Below are 18532 nucleotides of genomic sequence, written 5' to 3' on the forward strand. Positions count from 1 at the left end.
CAGGCTCCTCCTATAACCCCTCCTCTCTGACTCCACCCATTCTGCCCAGGCTCCTCCTATACCCCCTCCTCTCTGACTCCACCCATTCTGCCCAGGCTCCTCCCATACCCCTCTGACCCCACCCATTCTGCCCATGCTCCTCCTATTTGACCACACCCAATCTGACTAGGCTCCTTCTAAGCCCCTCCTCTGCTGTCTGACCCCACCCATTCTGACCAGGCTCCTCCTATTTGACCCCACCCAATCTGACTTGGCTCCTCCTAAACCCCTCCTCTGCTGTCTGGCCCCACCCATTCTGCCCAGGCTCCTCCTATACCCCCTCTTCTCTGACTCCACCCATTCTGCCCAGGCTCCTCCAATACCCCTCCTCTCTGACCCCACCCAATCTGACTAGGCTCCTCCTAAGCCCCTCATCTGCTGTCTGACCCCACCCATTCTGCCCAGGCTCCTCCTATACCCTTCCTCTCTGACCCCACCCAATCTGACTAGGCTCCTCCTAAGCCCCTCCTCTGCTGTCTGACCCCACCCATTCTGCCCAGGCTCCTGCTATACCCCCTCCTCTCTGACTCCACCCATTCTGCCCAGGCTCCTCCTATTTGACCCCACCCAATCTGACTAGGCTCCTCCTAAGCCCGTCCTCTGCTGTCTGACCCCACCCATTCTGCCCAGGCTCCTCCTATACCCCCTCCTCTCTGACCCCACCCATTCTGCCCAGGCTCCTCCTATACCCCCTCTGCCCAGGCTCCTCCTATTTGACCCCACCCAATCTGACTTGGCTCCTCCTAAGCCCCTCCTCTGCTGTCTGACCCCACCCATTCTGCCCAGGCTCCTCCTATTTGACCCCACCCAATCTGCCCAGGCTCCTCCTCTGCTGTCTGACCCCACCCATTCTGCCCAGGCTCCTCCTAAGCCCCTCCTCTGCTGTCCCCACCCATTCTGCCCAGGCTCCTCCCATACCCCTCTGATCCCACCCATTCTGCCCAGGCTCCTCCTATACCCCTCCTATACCCCTCCTATTTGACCCCACCCGACTTGGCTCCTCCTAAGCCCCTCCTCTGCTGTCTGACCCCACCCATTCTGCCCAGGCTCCTCCTATTTGACCCCACCCAATCTGACTAGGCTCCTCCTATTTGACCCCACCCATTCTGCCCAGGCTCCTCCTATTTGACCCCACCCAATCTGACTAGGCTCCTCCTAAGCCCCTCCTCTGCTGTCTGACCCCCCCCATTCTGCCCAGGCTTCGCCTAAGCCCCTCCTCTCTGACCCCCTCCAATCTGACTAGGCTTCTCCTAAGCCCCTAGGTTCCTCCTAAGCCCCTCCTCTGCTCTCTGACCCCACCCATTCTGCCCAGGCTCCTCCTATACCCCTCCTCTCTGACCCCACCCAACCTGCCCAGGGTCCTCCTCCTACAGACAACACCCATTCTCTTTCTTTCACTTTTCTTTCCACACCTATTTTACTTACCGACCAATCTGCAATCCCTCTTTCGCTAGGCATGATTCCACTCTTACACAACACACACATTTTACTTACCAATTTACTTACCTGGTGCCGAACCCGGGATTTGAACCCTGGTTGCCTGGATGGAAGGCAGGAACTTACCCACTGGACCACACTGGTTTCCATGTAAGTAGCCTATTTGACCCCACCCAATCTGACTAGGTTCCTCCTAAGCCCCTCCTCTGCTGTCTGGCCCCACCCATTCTGCCCAGGCTCCTCCTATTTGACCCCACCCAATCTGACTAGGCTCCTCCTAAGCCCCTCCTCTGCTGTCTGACCCCACCCACTCTGCCCAGGCTCCGCCTAAGCCCCTCCTCTCTGACCCCACCCATTCTGCCCAGGCTCCTCCTAAGCCCCTCCTCTGCTGTCTGACCCCACCCATTCTGCCCAGGCTCCTCCTATTTGACCCCACCCAATCTGACTAGGTTCCTCCTAAGCCCCTCCTCTGCTGTCTGGCCCCACCCAACCTGCCCAGGCTCCTCCTATACCCCTCCTCTCTGACCCCACCCAATCTGACTAGGCTCCTCCTAAGCCCCTAGGCTCCTCCTAAGCCCCTCCTCTCTGACCCCATCCAATCTGACTAGGCTCCTCCTATACCCCCTCCTCTCTGACTCCACCCATTCTGACTAGGCTCCTCCTAAGCCCCTCCTCTGCTGTCTGACCCCACCCATTCTGCCCAGGCTCCTCCTAAGCCCCTCCTCTGCTGTCTGACCCCACCCATTCTGCCCAGGCTCCTCCTAAGCCCCTCCTCTGCTGTCTGACCCCCCCATTCTGCCCAGGCTCCTCCTATACCCCCTCCTCTCTGACCCCACCCATTCTGCCCAGGCTCCTCCTATACCCCTCCTATTTGACCCCACCCAATCTGACTTGGATCCTCCTAAGCCCCTCCTCTGCTGTCTGACCCCACCCATTCTGCCCAGGCTCCTCCTATTTGACCCCACCCAATCTGACTAGGCTCCTCCTAAGCCCCTCCTCTGCTGTCTGACCCCACCCATTCTGCCCAGGCTCCTCCTATACCCCACCTCTCTGACCCCACCAATTCTGCCCAGGCTCCTCCTATACCCCCTCCTCTCTGACTCCACCCATTCTGCCCAGGCTCCTCCTATTTGACCCCACCCAATCTGACTAGGCTCCTCCTATACCCCCTCTGCCCAGGCTCCTCCTAAGCCCCTCCTCTGCTGTCTGACCCCACCCATTCTGCCCAGGCTCCGCCTAAGCCCCTCCTCTCTGACCCCACCCATTCTGCCCAGGCTCCTCCTAAGCCCTTCCTCTCTGACCCCACCCATTCTGCCCAGGCTCCTCCTAAGCCCCTCCTCTGCTGTCTGACCCCACCCATTCTGCCCAGGCTCCTCCTATACCCCCTCCTCTCTGACTCCACCCATTCTGCCCAGGCTCCTCCTATACCCCCTCCTCTCTGACTCCACCCATTCTGCCCAGGCTCCTCCCATACCCCTCTGACCCCACCCATTCTGCCCAGGCTCCTCCTATTTGACCACACCCAATCTGACTAGGCTCCTCCTAAGCCCCTCCTCTGCTGTCTGACCCCACCCATTCTGCCCAGGCTCCTCCTATACCCCACCTCTCTGACCCCACCCAATCTGACTAGGCTCCTCCTAAGCCCCTCCTCTGCTGTCTGACCCCACCCATTCTGACCAGGCTCCTCCTATTTGACCCCACCCAATCTGACTTGGCTCCTCCTAAACCCCTCCTCTGCTGTCTGACCCCACCCATTCTGCCCAGGCTCCTCCTATACCCCCTCCTCTCTGACCCCACCCAATCTGACTAGGCTCCTCCTATACCCCCTCTGCCAGGCTCCTCCTATTCCCCTCCTCTCTAACCTCACCCATTCTGACCAGGCTCCTCCTATTTGACCCCACCCAATCTGACTTGGCTCCTCCTAAACCCCTCCTCTGCTGTCTGGCCCCACCCATTCTGCCCAGGCTCCTCCTATACCCCCTCTTCTCTGACTCCACCCATTCTGCCCAGGCTCCTCCTATACCTCCTCTGCCCAGGCTCCTCCTATACCCCTCCTCTCTGACCTCACCCAATCTGACTAGGCTCCTCCTATACCCATTCTGCCCAGGCTCCTCCTATACCCCCTCCTTTCTGACTCCACCCATTCTGACTATGCTCCTCCTAAGCCCCTCCTCTGCTGTCTGACCCCACCCATTCTGCCCAGGCTCCTCCTATTTGACCCCACCCAATCTGACTAGGTTCCTCCTAAGCCCCTCCTCTGCTGTCTGGCCCCACCCAACCTGCCCAGGCTCCTCCTATACCCCTCCTCTCTGACCCCACCCAATCTGACTAGGCTCCTCCTAAGCCCCTAGGCTCCTCCTAAGCCCCTCCTCTCTGACCCCACCCAATCTGACTAGGCTCCTCCTACGCCCCTCCTCTGCTGTCTGACCCCACCCATTCTGCCCAGGCTCCTCCTATACCCCCTCCTCTCTGACTCCACCCATTCTGACTAGGCTCCTCCTATTTGACCCCACCCAATCTGCCCAGGCTCCTCCTATACCCCCTCCTCTCTGACTCCACCCATTCTGCCCAGGCTCCTCCTAAGCCCCTCCTCTCTGACCCCACCCATTCTGCCCAGGCTCCTCCTAAGCCCCTCCTCTGCTGTCTGACCCCATCCATTCTGCCCAGGCTCCTCCTAAGCCCCTCTGCCCAGGCTCCTCCTATACCCCTCCTCTCTGACCTCACCCAATCTGACTAGGCTCCTCCTATACCCATTCTGCCCAGGCTCCTCCTATACCCCCTCCTCTCTGACTCCACCCATTCTGCCCAAGCTCCTCCTAAGCCCCTCCTCTCTGACCCCACCCATTCTGCCCAGGCTCCTCCTAAGCCCCTCCTCTGCTGTCTGACCCCATCCATTCTGCCCAGGCTCCTCCTAAGCCCCTCTGCCCAGGCTCCTCCTATACCCCTCCTCTCTGACCCCACCCAATCTGACTAGGCTCCTCCTAAGCCTCTCCTCTGCTGTCTGACCCCACCCATTCTGCCCAGGCTCCTCCTATTTGACCCCACCCAATCTGACTAGGTTCCTCCTAAGCCCCTCCTCTGCTGTCTGGCCCCACCCAACTTGCCCAGGCTCCTCCTATACCCCTGGAGTTCTGGACTTTTTGGTTCCGTCCAGAGGTGTCAGGGAACAACACCCAAAGACCCCGGAGTTCCACCTGCCTTGGTGCGCAAATAAACAGAAACACGGGCTTCTCGATGGTGGCGTCAAAGACCAAAGGTTTATTACTGCAGGGACACAGAAGTCACAGAAACTACGCATGGGCAGTAACTAGGAGCCTGTTCGATTTGTACATAGAGGGTTGCTCCTTATATACCAAATTTTTGCCTTCAGGCGAATTCTTCACATGTTAGTACATTCCCAGAACCTTTGTGTCATAAACAATAAATATTTGGCGTACACAGGAACCGTTGATAAAATCTGATACAAACATCTATGAAGAGGGGTTCCCACTAGTTCATCACAATCCCTTGTCAATATTGCATTCAAGAGCCGGACCGCCTCATCGTAAATTTCGTTACCTCCCCCTAATAAAGATTCAGAAAGAAAGGAACGGAGCCAGGTGTGGGAGATCGAAAAGTGGGATAAGGGATGCTTGTGGGTCGTAAATGGGCAAGGCTACATGCTTCGGCCGCCTAATCATGATCGAGACAATGGTCACGAGAACCAGTTCAGGTGGGCTGGCCTCGGGCAGAGGAGGCAGCCTTTGTCGAGTTATGCAGCTACCGCGTGTTCTGGTTTAAGGTGCACGTGTCATGAAAGAGGTGAATCTCCGGCTAAGGCTACGTGTCCTTAATCGAAATGAAGTGATCAGGGGTTATTGCGTATGTGAGGGCAAGAAACTCAAAATGGCTGCCATGATCTAAGATGGATGCCGTGGGTAGATCAGAAATGTGTTCATAACAGGAGTACTCTTGCTCGTATCGTAGCGAAAACACCAGGATATGCTAAATGGATCATTTGCGGTTCGCTGATACCAATATTATGTATTTCCGACAACATTGAAAACACGGGTTCAAATCGTCACGGAACCTCAGACCCTCCTTTTGCCCTTACATAGGCAATTACTCAGTCTATGTCAGAATCTAATTCTATGCTCATCAGGTCAGTGACATGCTGTTGTATCATCATCCTTTCTCGTGCCTTTTCTCCAAACGCAGGTGGTTTCCTAAAACAGGTTGCGGCACAAAGGCTACACAGGGCTGGACCACACTGGATAATCAGGCAGCATGAGAATAGGAATACTAAGATGACACCAATGACCATTAGAACCTTCCATCCCCATGCTGAGATCAGAGTCCAAAACCACTCCATGAAGGACCAGTTTCCCTTGTCTACGTGTATAGAGTCGGAAATCTTGTGTAGCTTAGAGATCGCCTCATAGACTGTTGGAGCATTATTGGGAATAAAGACACAGCAGCTCGATTGGATCATTCTGCATACCCCACCTCGATCTGCAAGTATAACGTCTAGAACCATACGGTTCTGCAACGTCATGAGTCTATCCGCCTGAAGCTCAGCTGTCAAATTGCTAAGGGCACCAGCAGTTTCGGTAATAGTAGATTCAACTACCCGTGTTAGCTGACGTATGTTTCTACTATTGGCCATAGGCCCCCAGAACGGAAGGAAGCCTTTGAAGAAGTCTCCAGCTTCCTGACCAGCGGTATCTTCCTTGCTGAAGACACCTCTCGCTACTCTGGTTCTGTGGTAGTCAGGTGAAGCAGTGTATGTTGGAGGCAACAATCGTGCAATATAACATGAACCTGAAAAGTCAGCAGGCAACCATGTATATGCTCGGTCTTGACAGATGAAGTAGGTACCCCTAGCAGTGAGGAAGGCAGGGGAAGAGTTAGCCGGAAACACATAAGTCTCAACGCACTCACTCCTCCCTAGCTGGGCTCTCGGATTTCTCCCATTACCTTGCAAACAGACCTGACCTCGGTGAGGTACGACCCAGACTGGAGTTGAGCTTTTACGCTTGCTTTCTCCCAAACTAAGGCGATACTCGGAAGAATTCCAACTTAAATATACTCGCAATTCGTCTCTAGGGTATGATGGAGTATTATTGACGTCCTTGATCATGTCAATAATTCCCTGGACTAAGGCTTTGTTGGCAGAGTTATATTTAGTGGAACGTGGTGGACGTGGAGGATAAGTTTCAAGGGCATAAGCAAAGATGGTTTGAAGGGCCTGAAATGATCCATTATAGCTGAAAGGCAAAACCAGATAGGGAATGCCTTTATCCATAGTGTGGGGTATCAAGCCACACACCCAGCAGTCTGTAGTGTTAACTACCAGTTGGTGTTGGTGCAAGAGCTGTACAAAGGTGTTGTTAATGAATTCTGAGCGTCGGGCTTGCTCATGTTCAGGAAACGAATGAAAAGAGTGTATAGAGGAAACAGTAGAAGTAACAGGATTAAGGGGAGGTACTGTAGTTACTGGCACATAAATCAAATTTATACCAAAAACGATTCCACCCACCAACGTTATCAAAACTATTAGAAATGTAACGGCACATTGCATCAAAAAGCATTTGCTGTGAAGAATTCTGTAAAGTCTGTTTCTGCGAACATAAATCACATTTTCTCGTTGCAGCGCAGGAAGCTCCATCTTCTACAATCCGCTCGCGACCACTGATGATGTGTACGTAGATGAAAATGCCTCTATCAGCCCTGGGAGTTCCCAGAACTAACAGAAAGATCGACCTTGTGTCAGACCCCCGCAGATTCAACTAGGCACACAGCCACGACCCTACGGCTACCCAGACGGCAAGGCAATTTTAAAAACAATAAAACAATAGCAAACTTCCTGGCTGAAGGCAAAAGTTCAATATTTCAAAATATCACAATATGCAGTTGCCTGCTTTATTTGTCCATTTTACGATTTCGTAAGTTATATCTTTGCTTCGCAGGTACTGTTTGATCAGCAAATAGCGTATTACTGGTTTCTGTTGCAGTGTTCAAATTCGCAGATGACAGAGTTTTTTCTGATGCAGGAGACAAATGTTCAGAATTCAAAGGAGTCTTTTCAGGAGGAGAGTCAGATTTCGGAGTGTCAGTAATCAATTCGGCATCGCTGAAAGGGATGAACTTTGGTGTGCGTTCAGATTCGGAGGCACCAATTCCCTTCTTCACCCAGTCGTCGTAAGGAAGTGGCAAAGGGACACGCTTAACATGGGATGCGTGCACCCAGTGCTTACGTCCAGCTACACGAACTGCTGTCCTCGTTGCAAGCAGGACTTGGAAGGGACCGACGTATCTGGGCTGAAGATTCTTCGTCCTCGCGAAATTCCTGATAACCACAAACTCGCCTGGTTTCAGCTGATGTCCTGGACTCTCCGGAGGCTTTGGTAAAGCATCGAAAACCTGTTGGTGAATAAGACTCAATTTAGCAGTCAAGTCGTAAAGGTAGTCTATCAACATAGGATATTCTAAAGAACTGAACTCCTTAGGCCTCGGCACACCCCAAATATTTGCCGGGCGGCCAAACACTATCTCATAAGGGCTAAGCCCCACTCTAGAATGTACAGTTGCTCTCGTTGATAACAAAGCCAAAGGAAGTGCGTCTGGCCAGGCTAAACCTGTGGATGCTTGTATCTTAGCTAATTTTAGTTTGAGGGTGCCATTGTAACCCTCCACTAAACCAGCAGACTGGGGATGGTTCGCACTATGGAACTTTTGTTTCAGACCTAGACCTGCACACACACTCTGCATAACTTTCCCTATAAACTCACTTCCGTTATCTGACCATACAATCCGTGGCATTCCAAATCTAGGGAAATATTCTTTGAGAAGAATTTTGGCAGTTGATAGGGCAGTGTTATCCTTTAGTGGGTATGCTTCGATCCATCTGGAAAAAGCACAGACTACCACCAGGACATATTTCAAATTATTACAGCGATCCATGTGAATGAAGTCTAACTGAATCACTTCAAAGGGGCAGGAAGGAGGAGCGAAGTGACCAGCAGGAGTTGGAGTACCCTTGCCAGGATTATGCATCAGGCATACCATACAATTTTTCACCACTCTCTCTGCACACTTGCTGATTCCATCATTCTTCCAGACTGGAGCCAACATTTTACAGATTCCTTTAGAACTGATATGTGCTACTCCATGCGCCATCGTCACCACTGCAAGCACATACGCATTAGGCAACATCCAACGCTGCTGTTCTGTCAAATCAATCCAACATCCATTCGAATCTATCTTGCCCGTACTCTCTCTCCATACACGTTTCTCTTCCTCAGTTGCTTCTTTCTGAATCTCTTTCACACTTTCCATTGTATCCTCACACATTCCAGATTCAGCAATCCACCTAGCAGACGTAGCAACATACATTCTGCTCATCATGTCTCTAGCTGTCTGTTTAGCGGTCTCATCAGCAAAAGCATTTCCACGACCAACATCATCCGTGATTGCTTTGTGAGCACTGCACTTCACAATCGCAACTTCAGTCGGCAAGGTTAAAGATTCCAACAAGTCGTTAACTAGCTGACCATGTTGAATCTTAGTCCCATGGGACGTAATGAAACCTCTTTCTCTCCATAAACGGCCAAAACTGTGGGCCACGCCAAATGCGTACTGACTATCTGTAAAAACATTCACTCTCTTTCCCTTAGCTAAAACACACGCTCTGGTTAAAGCTATTAATTCTGCAGCTTGGGCAGAATTCTGATTCACTCTTGCGGTCTCCACAATCGTCTTCAAAGTCGTTACTGCGTAAGCAGCAGTCACATCACCATTCTCCAGTTTGAAACATGACCCATCCACATACAATGTACCATCTGGATCTGATAACGGAGTATCCTTTAAGTCGATACGTCCTTTTGTCTCTTCCTCCGTTCTAAAGCAGCAATCATGTGGCTCGGAATTACTCGACTCTTGATTAGCCGGCAACAACGTTGCTGGATTCAATACATTACATCTTTTAATCTGTATATGACTCGCTAGTAATGTCAGCTCGTAACCAGATAGTCTCGCACTAGTAAGGTGTTGTGTCTTGGTTCGATTCATGAGTGTATCCACCGCATGAGGAACCATGACCACTAGCATATTGTTCATCACCAAACCAGCAGATTGTCGAATGGAAGCCGCAGCTGCCGCTGTAGCTCTCAAACAACTAGGTAGCGCTCTCGCTACCGGATCCAATGTTGATGAGAAATATGCACAGGGGCGTTGTTTATCACCAAACTTCTGTGTCAGAACACTCAACGCGCAACCTTCTCTCTCGTGAACGTAGAGCGTGAATGGCTTACTATAGTTAGGTGTACCCAATACAGGAGCTGAACACAATACTTTTCGTAACTCAGAGAAACTCTCTTGACATTCATCAGACCATGGTACCGGACTCGGAACATTTTTCCCAGTCAAAGCTACCAATGGTTTCGCTAAAAGAGAAAAATTTGGGATCCACTGCCTACAGTAAGAGGTAATACCTAAAAAGGCACGTACTTCTCTCTGTGTGCGCGGAATACTCATCTGCGTAATTGCTTTTATTCTTTCTGGGGTCAACTTCCTTCCCTCCTTTGACAAGAGATGACCTAGGTAGGTCACTTCTTGGCAGCAGTATTGCATTTTTGAAGGTGATACCTTGTGATTCAAATTAGACAAGTGATGTAATAACGAAACCGTAGCTGCTTTGCAAGTTTCCTTGTCATCGGCAGCCACTAGAAGATCATCTACATACTGCACTAGAGCAGAGCTTGGAGGAAGGACAAAGGAATCTAACTGACTCTTTAATGCTTGGCTGTAAATAGATGGGCTCTCACAGTAGCCCTGTGGAGCGCGTTTGAATCTGAAACTGCGACCTCCTAGACAGAAGCCGAAAATATCTCTGCTTTCCTCGGCTATCGGGATGCTGAAAAAGGCATTCTTCAAGTCGATGACTGAGAACCAAGTGGCTGTAGCAGGAATCAACGTTAACAAGGCAGTAATGTCTGGAACCACAGGAAACTGCGGGACCACACTTTTATTGACTTCTCTGAGGTCGATAACAAACCTATACACTGGAGGCTTTGTAGGATCAGTTCGTTTCAAGATCGGTAATACAGGACTATTACAAACATTTCCTCTAGTTTCCTCAACCACACCTTTCTTAATTAAATCTTGCACAATCAATAAAAGTGCACGCTCACCTTCACTAGATATTTTGTATTGAGGAATTCTTGGAAATTTTACATTTGCTTTCAAAGTTACTACATATGGTGGTATTTCTAAAAGGCCTACATCATTAGGACCAGTCGCCCAAAGAGAATCAGGGAGTGAACGCAGCTCTGGCGGGAGTGCATCCATTGACAAGTACATCGGAGAGGTGATTCTTTTACCCAATGTAAGCTGTACCCCTTCCGGAGAACAGTACAATGTCGCATATAGTCGTTTTAACAAGTCTAAACCAAGCAGATTTTCATTACAACCCGTCGTCAAAATCAAGGGTGCTTTCAATTGACACGGTCCAACAGAAATAGACAAAGGACCAGATATGGGGTTGTAAACAGGGGCGCCTGAAAAACCTACAGAAACATTTGTTGAGCCAGACAAAGGTGCGCCAGGGAGTTTCGCATGAATGATAGAACTTTTTGCGGCACCAGTATCCAACAGAAACGGTTCGACTACACCTGATGTTGCTACTGCGACATAAGGCCCACTCTGATCCACTGGAACTGATACTACTCCCTCTCTCTGTCCATGGCTGTCCTAGTACCCATTTTGCTGAAATCCTTCATCCGCTTCACAATAGTCTTCAACAAGATACTGTTGAGATCTATTCTGCTGAGTGGTTTGTCCATTTCGCTGATCAAAGTGATTGGAAGGACGATCATTCGTTTGTGGAGGCATAGCACCTCGCCCTCGACCTCTAGAATTCTGCACAAAACCACCACGACCTCTCTGAGCTGCTGCTGCATTATTTTGCGCTAAGATCGGACATTCATTCTTGTAGTGACCCTCTTTCTTACAATACGCACACTGGTTCCACTGATATTGAGGCCTCGTTGAACTATAATCTGTCTTTTGATATGAATTCTGTTGCATATTAGTCTGATTCGTGTGAGGCGGATACGCCTGTTGCAAAAGAACTTTAGTCTTTAAATCTTTCGTTTTCTTTTCTGACTTTTCCTTTTCTTCTTTATCCCTATTTTCATAGTACTGGGCAGTTGCAAGTATTTGCGCAGTCGTAGAGACAGCCCACGCACTCTCTGAATCCTTTAATTTATTGCATAATTCAGGTAACAAATTATGCACAAATTTATCGACAAACAGTCTCTGTCCTCCTTCAGTACTCATATCTTGACCACTATGATCTACAAAAGTCTCTTCGAACCTCGTGAAAAAGTCGGAGACACTTTCGTCCTTCTTTTGCCTGCATGCGGATAACTTGTCCCAATTAACTCGCAATGCGGGCATCAGAGTCTTCATTAAGTCTATTATTCTACCTGGAAGATTAGCAATTAGGGGCTCAGGTTTTGCACCACCCGTTTGCTGACCATCCGCTGCAGTGATAGCTGCCCAATCACCACCTAAAGCAACTTGATGATCCTCTCTACGAATTTTAGCCCACACTGGTTGAGGAACTACATTTCCAAATAGCATATCAATGTCTGCTAAGTTCATTATGCAAGCTTCAACTGTCTGGGTTAATTCCTTGTAATATCCAGCAGGATTCTTACGCGGATCTGGTATGGCCTGTTTCACAGCTAGCACTTCGGCTCGCTTCCACGGAATGTGTATCCACACTCTCTGGAATTGTGCCGGAGCGGCTGCAACACCATTAATAGCATCAGCTTGCACAGCTTCGCGCCAAATTGGAGGAACCTCCCTCATTGGATATTGGCGACTCAGTTTCGTCTTACCTTTCTCTAAATCTCTCGGTGAACGAAGAGATGGATCATTTCTAAAACTTAAGATCAGTTCCATCGCTTCTTCTATATTTTCACCTACTATCATACCAGCAGCAAACTCTTTTTGGACCTTAATTAAGTCTTCTAAATCCGATTCAACATCATCTTCTTCTATCTCCTCACGTAACAACGAGCACATCTCATCAAAGACATACCGTTGCGTTGGTTCCTTCCACTGCATAAATGTATCTAATACATCTTTCGTACTATATCTCCTACTCTTCGAAATCCATCTGAGAGCCGTGGAATCTAGGATTCCCCGTTCCTCAATGCTTGGATGCTGACTACGTCTCTGAACAGAGTCGGAAGTAGGAGTCTTGATCAAAGTTTTATAGAAAGGAGACAGCATATTAGACACCGAATCAGTGATTCTTCGACGAACGGAAAGTGGAGTCAACACACTCGCAGACGTAGAGAACACAGTGGAAGTAGGAACAGATAGCGGAACAGTGGGAGTATCGAGAAAAATAGTTTGTGGAGCAGTAGGTGTTAGCGAGACAGATACAGGTATAGAAGTCGGCAACCCAGGAGGAGGAGGAGCCGTAGGAATATTCACATTAACCACAGGAACAGGAGCTTGATTCTGAGGGGCAGGAGCAGGAATACCAGGTTGTCCAGCAACCGGCAATTGAGCATTCGGTACAGGTGGAACCGTAGCACCTTGTGCATACGGTGGAGGTGACCGTAACAGATAAGACAACAGAGGATCGTTTTCGGGGTCCTCTAGTATCTTAGCTGTTTTCGATGGCAAGGCAGGATAGCACTTATCGATCGCCAAATTATGCTCTCTAATGGCCACCTCTATGGCCTTCTCACACTCGTTATCTTGCAACTGTTTAGTTGCTTGCTCTAGAGTCAACTCTTCTTTCTCTTTCTGCTCTTTCTTTAATCTCTTCATTTCTCTCTGTTTGGATTCTTTTCGCCAATAACGGAAAGAATCAAACATTGCCGGCCGGGCTTTCTTCCTAAACAATTTCGCTTCTAAATTATCAAGAATTTCAGGTTCAAAACTACCATGCAGTGGCCAACTAAGGACACCGTCTTTCACAGTGTAGCGGACCCACACCTCATTATAGGATATAGGACCCACACCATGTTTGCAATATAAGTCATATAGGGGAGTCCCAATCGGAGGAACCAGACATGCGTCCTCCAATCGTGAGTCACTGTTGCAACCGAAACAAGACAACATACAATTTCTCCGACTTACCATTTTTCAGTCCAGAACACAAAACAAACAAAACACGAAACAAATATGTGCACCTGAACCAAGAACTTAGGCCTACCAAAACGAACTAATGTATCGATACCCAAACTGAACCAAATAGATTATGGTAACTAAAACAGCCAATGATAATCTTACGAAACTAAACCAAACCAAGAACCAAAAAGGATTTTAACAACCCTCACGAAGTAACCAGCTAGCAACCACTAAATACTTAACTGAGGCACTGAAGACGTCACCAAGGAGAAACCCGACACGTTTCGCTGTACTAAAGGCTGCACCTCTGGTCCAAGACAGGGCGACGGTCAAGGCAACGGCCCACTGCAGCCGTCCTGAACGGGAACCCTCGTGGAAGAGAACTTCGGGCCACTTTTGCGATATGCCGGGATCGATGAAGTGGGGCGCCTCCCTCAGGAATCTTCACACGAAGCTTCTCGAACTCTTCAGGCTTTTGGACCGGTACCGAATGACGTCGCCCACGTTGGGCGCCAATTGGAGTTCTGGACTTTTTGGTTCCGTCCAGAGGTGTCAGGGAACAACACCCAAAGACCCCGGAGTTCCACCTGCCTTGGTGCGCAAATAAATAGAAACACGGGCTTCTCGATGGTGGCGTCAAAGACCAAAGGTTTATTACTGCAGGGACACAGAAGTCACAGAAACTACGCATGGGCAGTAACTAGGAGCCTGTTCGATTTGTACATAGAGGGTTGCTCCTTATATACCAAATTTTGGCCTTCAGGCGAATTCTTCACATGTTAGTACATTCCCAGAACCTTTGTGTCATAAACAATAAATATTTGGCGTACACAGGAACTGTTGATAAAATCTGATACAAACATCTATGAAGAGGGGTTCCCACTAGTTCATCACAATCCCTTGTCAATATTGCATTCAAGAGCCGGACCGCCTCATCGTAAATTTCGTTACCTCCCCCTAATAAAGATTCAGAAAGAAAGGAACGGAGCCAGGTGTGGGAGATCGAAAAGTGGGATAAGGGATGCTTGTGGGTCGTAAATGGGCAAGGCTACCGGCTTCGGCCGCCTACTCATGATCGAGACAATGGTCACGAGAACCAGTTCAGGTGGGCTGGCCTCGGGCAGAGGAGGCAGCCTTTGTCGAGTTATGCAGCTACAGCGTGTTCTGGTTTAAGGTGCACGTGTCATGAAAGAGGTGAATCTCCGGCTAAGGCTACGTGTCCTTAATCGAAATGAAGTGATCAGGGGTTATTGCGTATGTGAGGGCAAGAAACTCAAAATGGCTGCCATGATCTAAGATGGATGCCGTGGGTAGATCAGAAATGTGTTCATAACAGGAGTACTCTTGCTCGTATCGTAGCGAAAACACCAGGATATGCTAAATGGATCATTTGCGGTTCGCTGATACCAATATTATGTATTTCCGACAACATTGAAAACACGGGTTCAAATCGTCACGGAACCTCACCCCTCCTCTCTGACCCCACCCAATCTGACTAGGCTCCTCCTAAGCCCCTAGGCTCCTCCTAAGCCCCTCCTCTCTGACCCCACCCAATCTGACTAGGCTCCTCCTACGCCCCTCCTCTGCTGTCTGACCCCACCCATTCTGCCCAGGCTCCTCCTATACCCCCTCCTCTCTGACTCCACCCATTCTGACTAGGCTCCTCCTATTTGACCCCACCCAATCTGACTAGGCTCCTCCTAAGCCCCTCCTCTGCTGTCTGACCCCACCCATTCTGCCCAGGCTCCGCCTAAGCATCTCCTCTCTGACCCCACCCATTCTGCCCAGGCTCCTCCTAAGCCCCTCCTCTGCTGTCTGACCCCACCCATTCTGCCCAGGCTCCTCCTAAGCCCCTCCTCTGCTGTCTGACCCCACCCATTCTGCCCAGGCTCTTCCTATACCCCTCCTCTCTGACTCCACCCATTCTGCCCAGGCTCCTCCCATACCCCTCTGACCCCACCCATTCTGCCCAGGCTCCTCCTATACCCCTCCTATTTGACCCCACCCAATCTGACTTGGCTCCTCCTAAGCCCCTCCTCTGCTGTCTGACCCCACCCATTCTGCCCAGGCTCCTCCTATTTGACCCCACCCAATCTGACTAGGCTCCTCCTAAGCCCCTCCTCTGCTGTCTGACCCCACCCATTCTGCCCAGGCTCCTCCTAAGCCCCTCCACTCTGACCCCACCCATTCTGCCCAGGCTCCTCCTAAGCCCCTCCTCTGCTGTCTGACCCCACCCATTCTGCCCAGGCTCCTCCTATCCCCCCTCCTCTCTGACTCCACCCATTCTGCCCAGGCTCCTCCTATACCCCCTCCTCTCTGACTCCACCCATTCTGCCCAGGCTCCTCCCATACCCCTCTGACCCCACCCATTCTGCCTAGGCTCCTCCTAAGCCCCTCCTCTGCTGTCTGACCCCACTCAATCTGACTAGGCTCCTCCTAAGCCCCTCCTCTGCTGTCTGACCCCACCCATTCTGCCCAGGCTCCTCCTATACCCCACCTCTCTGACCCCACCCAATCTGACTAGGCTCCTCCTAAGCCCCTCCTCTGCTGTCTGACCCCACCCATTCTGACCAGGCTCCTCCTATTTGACCCCACCCAATCTGACTTGGCTCCTCCTAAACCCCTCCTCTGCTGTCTGACTCCACCCATTCTGCCCAGGCTCCTCCTATACCCCCTCCTCTCTGACACCACCCAATCTGACTAGGCTCCTCCTATACCCCCTCTGCCCAGGCTCCTCCTATACCCCTCCTCTCTGACTCCACCCATTCTGCCCAGGCTCCTCCCATACCCCTCTGACCCCACCCATTCTGCCCAGGCTCCTCCTATACCCATCCTATTTGACCCCACCCAATCTGACTTGGCTCCTCCTAAGCCCCTCCTCTGCTGTCTGACCCCACCCATTCTGCCCAGGCTCCTCCTATTTGACCCCACCCAATCTGACTAGGCTCCTCCTAAGCCCCTCCTCTGCTGTCTGACCCCACCCATTCTGCCCAGGCTCCTCCTAAGCCCCTCCTCTCTGACCCCACCCATTCTGCCCAGGCTCCTCCTAAGCCCCTCCTCTGCTGTCTGACCCCACCCATTCTGCCCAGGCTCCTCCTATACCCCACCTCTCTGACCCCACCCAATCTGACTAGGCTCCTCCTAAGCCCCTCCTCTGCTGTCTGACCCCACCCATTCTGACCAGGCTCCTCCTATTTGACCCCACCCAATCTGACTTGGCTCCTCCTAAACCCCTCCTCTGCTGTCTGACCCCACCCATTCTGCCCAGGCTCCTCCTATACCCCCTCCTCTCTGACACCACCCAATCTGACTAGGCTCCTCCTATACCCCCTCTGCCCAGGCTCCACCTATACCCCTCCTCTCTGACCTCACCCAATCTGACTAGGCTCCTCCTAAGCCCCTCCTCTGCTGTCTGACCCCACCCATTCTGCCCAGGCTCCTCCTATACCCCCTCCTCTCTGACTCCACCCATTCTGCCCAGGCTCCTCCTATTTGACCCCCCCCAATCTGACTAGGCTCCTCCTATACCCCCTCTGCCCAGGCTCCTCCTATTTGACCCCACCCAATCTGACTAGGCTCCTCCTAAGCCCCTCCTCTGCTGTCTGACCCCACCCATTCTGCCCAGGCTCCTCCTATACCCCCTCCTCTCTGACTCCACCCATTCTGCCCAGGCTCCTTCTAAGCCCCTCCTCTCTGACCCCACCCATTCTGCCCAGGCTCCTCCTAAGCCCCTCCTCTGCTGTCTGACCCCACCCAATCTGACTAGGCTCCTCCTAAACCCCTCCTCTGCTGTCTGACCCCACCCATTCTGCCCAGGCTCCTCCTAAGCCCCTCCTCTGCTGTCCCCACCCATTCTGCCCAGGCTCCTCCTATACCCCCTCCTCTCTGACTCCACCCATTCTACCCAGGCTCCTCCCATACCCCTCTGACCCCACCCATTCTGCCCAGGCTCCTCCTATACCCCTCCTATTTGACCCCACCCAATCTGACTTGGCTCCTCCTAAACCCCTCCTCTGCTGTCTGACCCCACCCATTCTGCCCAGGTCCTCCTATTTGACCCCACCCAATCTGACTAGGCTCCTCCTATACCCCCTCTGCCAGGCTCCTTCTATACCCCTCCTCTCTGACCCCACCCAATCTGACTAGGCTCCTCCTAAGCCCCTCCTCTGCTGTCTGACCCCACCCATTCTGCCCAGGCTCCTCCTATTTGACCCCACCCAATCTGACTAGGTTCCTCCTAAGCCCCTCCTCTGCTGTCTGGCCCCACCCAACCTGCCCAGGCTCCTCCTATACCCCTCCTTTCTGACCCCACCCAATCTGACTAGGCTCCTCCTAAGCCCCTCCTCTCTGACCCCACCCAATCTGACTAGGCTCCTCCTAAGCCCCTCCTCTGCTGTCTGACCCCACCCATTCTGCCCAGGCTCCGCCTAAGCCCCTCCTCTCTGACCCCACCCATTCTGCCCAGGCTCCTCCTAAGCCCCTCCTCTGCTGTCTGACCCCACCCATTCTGCCCAGGCTCCTCCCAAGCCCCTCCTCTGCTGTCTGTCCCCACCCATTCTGCCCAGGCTCCTCCTATACCCCCTCCTCTCTGACTCCACCCATTCTGCCCAGGCTCCTCCCATACCCCTCGGACCCCACCCATTCTGCCCAGGCTCCTCCTATACCCCTCCTATTTGACCCCACCCAATCTGACTTGGCTCCTCCTAAGCCCCTCCTCTGCTGTCGGACCCCACCCATTCTGCCCAGGCCCCTCCTATTTGACCCCACCCAATCTGACTAGGCTCCTCCTATACCCCCTCTGCCAGGCTCCTTCTATACCCCTCCTCTCTGACCCACCCAATCTGACTAGGCTCCTCCTAAGCCCCTCCTCTGCTGTCTGACCCCACCCATTCTGCCCAGGCTCCTCCTATTTGACCCCACCCAA

The sequence above is a fragment of the Lissotriton vulgaris genome, chromosome 7, assembly GCF_964263255.1.
Source record: "Lissotriton vulgaris chromosome 7, aLisVul1.2, whole genome shotgun sequence".
Lineage (NCBI taxonomy): Eukaryota > Metazoa > Chordata > Amphibia > Caudata > Salamandridae > Lissotriton > Lissotriton vulgaris.